This window comes from Tigriopus californicus, chromosome 8 (assembly GCF_007210705.1).
Source record: "Tigriopus californicus strain San Diego chromosome 8, Tcal_SD_v2.1, whole genome shotgun sequence".
In the NCBI taxonomy this organism is placed as follows: Eukaryota; Metazoa; Arthropoda; class Copepoda; order Harpacticoida; family Harpacticidae; genus Tigriopus; species Tigriopus californicus.
The window spans coordinates 10,369,791-10,378,156 of record NC_081447.1 but is presented as its reverse complement, the minus strand read 5'-3'; positions in this window follow the sequence as shown (position 1 = coordinate 10,378,156).

Genomic DNA, 8,366 nt, shown 5'->3' with positions numbered 1-8,366 from the left:
AGGGACTAAGAAAAAGATACAGAAAGAAGAACATGAAAAACAGAGCAAAGCAAATAATTTCAGTGTTAATTTGTTATGTTTACTAGAAAATGTGAGACGACTTCAGGAATGGGAGGAAAATTAATAGGTTTAGAATTGTATTTGGTGCATGGAGTGTTTTGATGAGATTGAGCGGCTGATAATCGTAATAAAAAATAAAAATAAAAATCATTTCTTAGGATTTTTGTTGGCATACATAGCAATTTTTGAGTTTGCACGGAGCAATAGAGTACTTCTGTAAGAGATAATCTCTGGTTGTTTGGGTGAATTTAAGTCTGGTTAGATCAATGCCTGGAGGGTTGAAATTATTCCACTCGTTGGGAAAAGCAAAATTCGGTAGTCTTTGTAAAAGTCCCGACTTGGCAACTGGAGTAATTGCTCTCCAACCGCCAAGCCGAGGATTATTTTTCCATTTGAAAATATTAATGCATGGTGGAAGTTCTTGCAAGCACGACTGCCTCATCACTTGAACGATTTTAAGCGTGCGCAAATCTTGCAATTTTAAGAGCTTGGACTCATGAAACAAAGATTCAGTGTGAGAAAACCACCTCGCATTATTTATCCAACGTATAGCTCTTTTCTGGAGTATGGACAAGATCTTCAGTTTCGTACTTTGGCCATAAAATTCAATACCGTATTCCAAAACACTTCGGATAAGTCCATTATAAAGTTGTTTCTTTACAGTTTTGGGCACTGACTTGCGAATTCTGTTCAGACTGAAAAGAATTTTTCGAATTTTGTTTGCTACACTATCAATGTGACAGTGCCAGTTGAGTTTGCTATCGAGTTGCATTCCCAGAAATCGTATGGATTTTTCATTGGAAGTGGTGGAACCCACCTCCTCTAACCTACATCCATTTACATTGATATTGAAGTTAAAATTACAATTTTTGTGCCTGATAATCATGAATTTAGATTTATCTATGTTTAAAGTTAATTTATTTATTTCTAACCATTTGAAAATACGTTCCAGTTGAACATTTGTTTTCTCCTCTAGTTTATCAGGTTGGCTTTCAAAACATTGAAACGTCGTATCATCAGCAAACATAATGCATTTCAAATTGCTATGCTGAGGCATGTCGTTTATATAGATCAGAAATAAGAGAGGTCCAAGGATGCTGCCTTGAGGAACCCCACATTTAACTTTCAGTTTCAAGGACCTAACATTATTTACCTCGACATACTGGTACCTCTCAGAAAGGTAGTTTTTGAACCAAACTATGGACCTACCGCGGAATCCGTAATACTCCAGTTTTTTTATCAATATACCATGATCAACGCAATCAAAAGCTTTTTTGAGGTCCAGAAATATAGTCAGTGCCATTTTGTCGCAGAGATTAGCAGAAATATTTTGTAGAAATTTTTGAACTGCATGCATAGTGTTATGTTGTTTTCTAAAACCAAACTGTTCAGGGTAAAGGAGAACCTCTACTTCTAAAAAGTTAGCCATTTGTTTATGAACAATTTTTTCTAAAACCTTGGAGAAACTTGGCAAAAGACTTATAGGGCGATAGTTACCAGGTAGTGATTTGTCACCTGATTTAAAAAGTGGAATGACTTTTGCAGTTTTCCATTCTGTTGGTATGTATCCGGACACAAAAGAAATGTTCACTAACCTCGCCAACGGCACTATTAAAGCTGGAGCTATATGTTTTAGAATTCGGTTTGACAGACCGTCCATTCCTGAACTGTTTTTCGACTTGAGCTCATTTATCACCGCCTTTATTTCTTTACATTTTACCCATTTGAAATAAAAATTTCTCGACTTTTTGGGTCCTAATCCACCCATGAGCTCTGCGTTATGAGAGGGAAAATTGCCGTTTAAAGTTAAACCTATGTTTGCAAAATAGTTGTTAAATATTGTCCCAACTTCTTTTGGATCAGATGTGATTTGGTTTTCTTTGTTAGATTTGAGACTAAAAGAAACTGTCTGTGATTTTGTCGTGTTACCCATTAGTTCATTCGCACCCTTCCAGAGGGTCTTCAATTTTTTTTGATTCACTTTAAAAAAGTTCTTCCAATGTATCTCTTTGGCTATCCGCACTAGCTTGTAATATAATTTAGCGTAACTATCATAGGTGGTTTTTGACTCTATATTAGGATGTTTCCTGAATTTATTTAACAGTTTATCTTTCTGTTTTCGTGACGTCATCAGTCCCCATGTCATCCAAGCATTTTGTTTTGTGTTCCCTTTATTGCATCGTCTTTTTATTATTGGACAAGCTATATCAAATATCTGAGAAAACGTTGTCTCAAAATTGTTAAATGCCTGCTTGGGGTTTTCCATATGTTTTCCTTATGTTAGAATTTTTGGCACTCATGAAGAGTCAAGGATTCAATATCAATGTTCTGAATTAGGGCTAGCTATTTTTTCATCAGTGATTGATGCTTTTGTTCCTTAGTATTAATATAATGTAACTTTACTGAAAGTGACCAAAAATAGAATTGACATTGTCTCAAGAAATGATCAAGAACGTAATCAGTCTACAGGATAATTATCAAGTTTATAGATGATAACCCCAAGTATATGATTACTCTGAGACAACGGGATTGTGCTCTTATCCCAAGATGTTATGGAGGTGACGAAACTGCGCCAAAAACTTGTGTTTTTGAGGTTTGAATTGGATGGACTAAGGGAGAGTATGAATGGGAGCAAGCACAAGTCAAGAGGACCAGGAGGACATAACAGTAACATAGCTTCACTTGATTATTGAAAATTCCGCTTGATCACGGTGCAAGTTGGTGGTGATGCTTGGCTAGCCTATCCCTTAACAAAGAGTCCAAAGTCAGGGTGCTGGACTTAACTTTTCCTTGAATTTTCTTTACTTCACATGCCTAATATGATGTCAAATTGGGCATTCCTCAGGGCTCCATTTTAGATAGAGGGCTTGTCAGAGAAAAGTCACTCCAAGCAAGCCACTTGAGACTTTGCTTTGAACACATTTTGGTAGTTGGGCAGAAGGGTGTTAGTCTGATTGACTTCTATTGCGCTACTCAGTTTGAACCAAAGTAGATGTTCCGTCCACAATCGAGTACATCATCCTAATATGATGTGGATAAATGATGTACAGGATGAATGATTGCTCCCGGAACGGTTTTTATCAAAATGTCTTGAGAGAATGTATGTTATTATGATGTGAAAATCACGAAGTCGTTGGACCGCCCAACATGCGTCAGTTGGCGGTCAGATGTCGACCAAATACCAACCCAATGCTCGCAATCCATCTTAAGTCTCAGAAAGTTGTGAAGTTTAAAGACACTCTTGAGGAATTGATTCTCAGAAATTGATCAGATGTAATCGCGAAAATTCTCAGTCACCAAATAACAGATATTCTTGTGGGTGGCCATCGGTTTCCCCCAACGTAATATCCGCCTGTGGATTTCTGCCCGGTGATCTCCGCCATAGTGAACTCCGCCAACGGCAATCTCCGCCACCATCAAATTCCCCCACGGTGAACTCCGCCACAGTGAACTCCTCCAATGGTCAATTCCGCCAAGAGTGAACTCCCCCACGACGATCTCCGCCATGGATAACTCCGCCAACAACAATCTCCGCCAGGGTGAGCTCCCCCTACGGTGAAATCCGCCACGATCAACTCCGCCATGATCAAGTCCGCCATGATCAAGTCCTCCATGATCAAGTCCTCCAAGATAAACTCCACCATGATCGAGGTCAACCCCGCCAAATTAAGCTCCGCCATGATTGAGGTCAACCCCGCCAAATTAAGCTCCGCCATGATAACGTCCGTTAGTGGTGAATTCTCCTAAGGAAAACCGTGCCAAGAAAAAATTCCCTAGTCTGAAGTACACCCACAACCATGAACTACTCTTATAAAGCGAGACTGCGTTCAAGCGTGGGGAAGGAGAAAAAATGAGGACTGAACGGGGGAAATAAATGATTTATGCAAGCAAATAAAACATTTCTCTCCGATTTCTGTTATTTAAAGGCAGTGAAAAGTAGGGTAAGTGAATAGTGCATTTAAGTATGCGGAAGGAAACCAGCCACTTTTGAAAGCAACTCACTAAAGCTCCAAGTTTTATGACGAACTAATATATAATAACAATCTATTGAAAACCCACGTCCAGGAATATTTCAGCAATAAGTCGACTTTCCTTGGCCACCGAACTAGCGGCAAAGTACCGTAGCATCATCATCAACAAAACCACGGTCGGTTATCATATAATCAAGCTTCATAACTTCCAGCTTCTATGAGCTTTGAATCTTATTATATACAGATTACTTCTGGCCAAAGAGCACAGATTAACAAGCAAAATAAATCTATTTGAGTAATGCTTCACCGTCGAAGTGCCACCAAGATGCAAAGCACCTTTCGTTCGTACTGAGAGGTCAAACTCACATTTTGAAGCGTCCTGAAATTGTCAATCAAGTTAAGTAACTGAATGATAAATAACAACAGGTCTTGCTATTGTGTTAAGGTATGTGGTATTAGGTTGGAGACAGTCTTGGGACATATTCAAGAAAATCAGTAGAGTTAAATAGACGAAGTACAAAATTAGCATGGCAATACTTTCTCTGGACTTCAACGTCCAATATATCTCACGACTAGTTTGAAAAACTCAACGCAAAATTTATAGAGCATACCCACTTGAATGTTGGTAAAGTTTGACGAATAAATTTAAATCTTTCATGGACGAGACCTGTTTAATAGCTTTACCGCCATATTCATATCGGGACTGATAAAGCCTTTAATGGCGTCGAAACCACGGCCATTGACCTGAATTTCATTTTGTTATAGGTCATATTACTCTCGGTGACCTAAGAGTAGATTCGATCCTAATTTTTTTTGCAAAGCTATTGGGTCATGGTCATTCCTTCCCGAATCTGACTTTGTATCGTCAATACAAGAAGATGCAGTTCATAACAGTAACCTTTTGAATCAGAACAATGAATAGAAGAGAAAAGGAGAGCTCGTAAAATGGAGCCCTCTGGAAAATCCAACTTGAAGTCATGAATTCTGCGGGATTGTGTCACTACGAGATCCCTAGACCTTAATCAATTGGTTTCTGCCACGAACAAAATGTTTCAAGCTCTTAAAGCCTGTTAACTAATTGGGAACTATCTACCCTTCAGCGCCTTGTCAAAATCACTCTAAACTACATCAACTGACTTTAAACTCCCAAGACCATGAATAGTCTACTCTACTGATTGAATGCAATCGATTGAGTAGTTACCTCCGTAACATTCAAAATCGAAGAAATCTGCCTATTAAGTATATTACAGAACCGCCCATTTTCCACCCTTTGACCAAAATCTTAATTTGCACAATCTAATCGTAGTTAAAATTCACATTTTTCCCCAAGAATGCACACATGTGACGAAAACCAGTGGCACTTTATCTGAATGCATGTGTTTTAATTCAAATAATGCAAAAATGCTGGGATTCCAATCCCGTTAGCGGGAAGGTAGTTCGCAAATAAAAAAACCAAGGGGGACCCTCAAATTATGACGACTTCACCGAGTTAACACACAGCTAAAGGTAATCATTACATTCTGCTCCAAATAATACTTTAGAATATACTTACTCTGTTTGGCATTCTCAATAGCCTTGAACATTTTGGTTCCGGCGGACTTGCTGAAACTTATCTCATCTTGAGACATCTTTGTAATGAAGGATGACTACACAGACTTGACCTTGATATGTGTCATACATTTCTATACACGATGAAATACAAGAGAAGCCCCGTGGGATTAATATTTGATGACAAGGAAGACTGTTCAGCCCTTTAAGCAAAAATATGCTTTTATGACCCAATAACGTCCATAAAAGGGGAGGGCTCATTTTTATTGATGAAAAGCTCGGGCGAAATTTGCTTGAAAGATTATGTTCTGAAGTAACGAGAAATTAAAATTAAAAAGTGACTGCTTGAGTTAGGCCAAATCTGAATTCTAGAGACCCAAGAAGTAACGTGTAATAAGAGCCTTTTTTCGTTTATGCGAACTTCCTTACTATTACTCAGAATTTATTATGGCAGGCTGAACATGGCTGAGTTGACCATGGCGGACTTGATCATGGCAGAGTTGATCATGGAGGACTTGATCATGGAGGACTTGATCATGGAGGACTTGATCATAGGGGACTTGATCATGGAGGACTTGATCATGGCGGAGTTGATTGTGGCGGAGTTGATCATGGCGGACTTGATTGTGGCGGAGTTCACCCTGGCGGAGTAGAGGTAGCAAGTGATTTGTATGCAACTGTATCTAAACTTCATCACTCTTGTAGCAGAAATCAGTAGTTAGACTCTAGAGTAGAGGTCGACTTTGATAGACGCATTTAGACTAGGATAGTGACCACAGTTTGCAGGATAGTTAGCCTTGAAGATTGGCCCAGGTATGCCAGACAACCGAGATTGATCTGGGACCAATGGGGAGTAGAGGTAGCTAGTGATTTGTATCCTTAATCATTTGATGATTGTTTGAGGCCCTGATAAAGGAAGCTTGAATTATTGGTCCTATGCCCTGATTAGGGCTATAACCAGAGGCCTTAAGATAGGTCTAAGAAATTTAAGCCCTTGTACTAGGTGCTCTTCATCTTTGAGAGCTATCAAGGTATTTTTACCTAGTGCTTGGGTCAGGAGTTCCAGGTTTCTGTTCACCACGAGAATTCAATAAGTCAGGACCTTTCACCTCTAGCTGGTGGATGGAAGAGTAGACAAATTTTTCGAAAGTCAATAGCAAACTAACACTGTATTGAAATTCTGGTATCGAAAGATGTGGAGAAAGAACACAAAGAACTCACATTTTTTGTTGATTATTTTTTGTATTTGTCCATTGCACCTTTAGGGCTTGTCACGCGAACGCGTTCATGAACAACTGACATTAGCTGGATTCTTGGATGATCAGCTTACCCCTCTCGTCTCACCAGTGAGACGACTGCCACAGTGGTTGAAAAGGGCTTTTGAAAGTTGTCAAAAATATCCAAACAAATCCCGTTAGCTTTTAGGCATAAGACCATTTAGTCTGAGCTTGGATTCAATAAATAAATTAGATCAAAATTAATCACCATAATTTTACGCCGTAGAAAACTGAAAAAGATGAATTCAAAAAAGCTTGATCAATTTTTCTCAAAACTTGATCAAGCTTTTTGACCACCGTGATGAGACGGGTGAGACGAGAGGAGACGAGACGACTGTATGGAAGAATCCAGCAATATTTATGGTATTGGTACAATTTGATAGTGCGTTCACCGATTAACACCAAACATGTCCATATTGTTGGGTTTTTGACCACACAGCTCACTCAAAATCACTGGATTATTGAAAATTCAATGGGCGGATAATGCGAGTTGGCTGTGATATTTGTCTTATGGTGCGTCTATACGAAAAACATTCTGTCACAAATTTTGCCTAACAATTTCGGAAATGTTTGGTATTTGACAAACAGTTCATCTCTGAGCCGTCTACACGTGAAACTATCCGATCAAAACGGTTTGACAAATATTTTGATTCAGATTTCTAATCAGATGAACTTGCCAGTGACCGTATCATTTCCCAATGGGTCTTTCATTCAATATTTATGTTATGCACGGTAAACAAGATGATTAGTATAATGAAAAATAGGGAAAACTGAGCAATGCAATTTGAAAGAAACACCGATGGGCACTATCATGAGGAGAATGTTTCGGTTTCCAAAAAGGTCCTTTATTTTGCCAATTTCAATCTGTGCGGTCATATTTTGGCTGAAACCGATTCCTACTTAAAGGCATGTTTGGCCCCGTTCTATGAACTTTACCATAACCCACCTGATGATTCACTTTTAATAACATTTTTGCTTTTCGAAAGGTTTTCGAAATTCATTTTGACTATAAATTATAACCCAATTGTTTGGAAACGAAAACCCGACCAATTTTCCAACTCATTATAATCATGAATAAATAGACATAGGTTCTCTAATAATATGATGAATTATTCAATAGCCGAGTAAGGGTCGAAATATGACAACGACATATAGTCCAAAGGTCAGGTCAGAAACGTACACACAAATAGAGTAAGAGCATTAAACATGATAAAGACAATTTGGATATTTACATACAATTAACATTACAGATGGCATTGACTAAAAAGAGTTCAGTTTTATAGAACAAATAAGGACCCGCCCACAAGAACAGACGGCATTTGACAGGTAAGGTGATGGTCATGGGCAGCTTTAAGGTAATGAGTCAGTGGGTAAGACTCGGTCCGTTGAGATCCGACTGATCTGGCTTTTACGGCTAAAATTGACGGGCAGGGAAATGGACGAAAGAGCAGCCAAAAGTGGCTGGCTGGTCTGGATGCTGGGGTCTCAAGGGTGTACGTAGATCATGGCC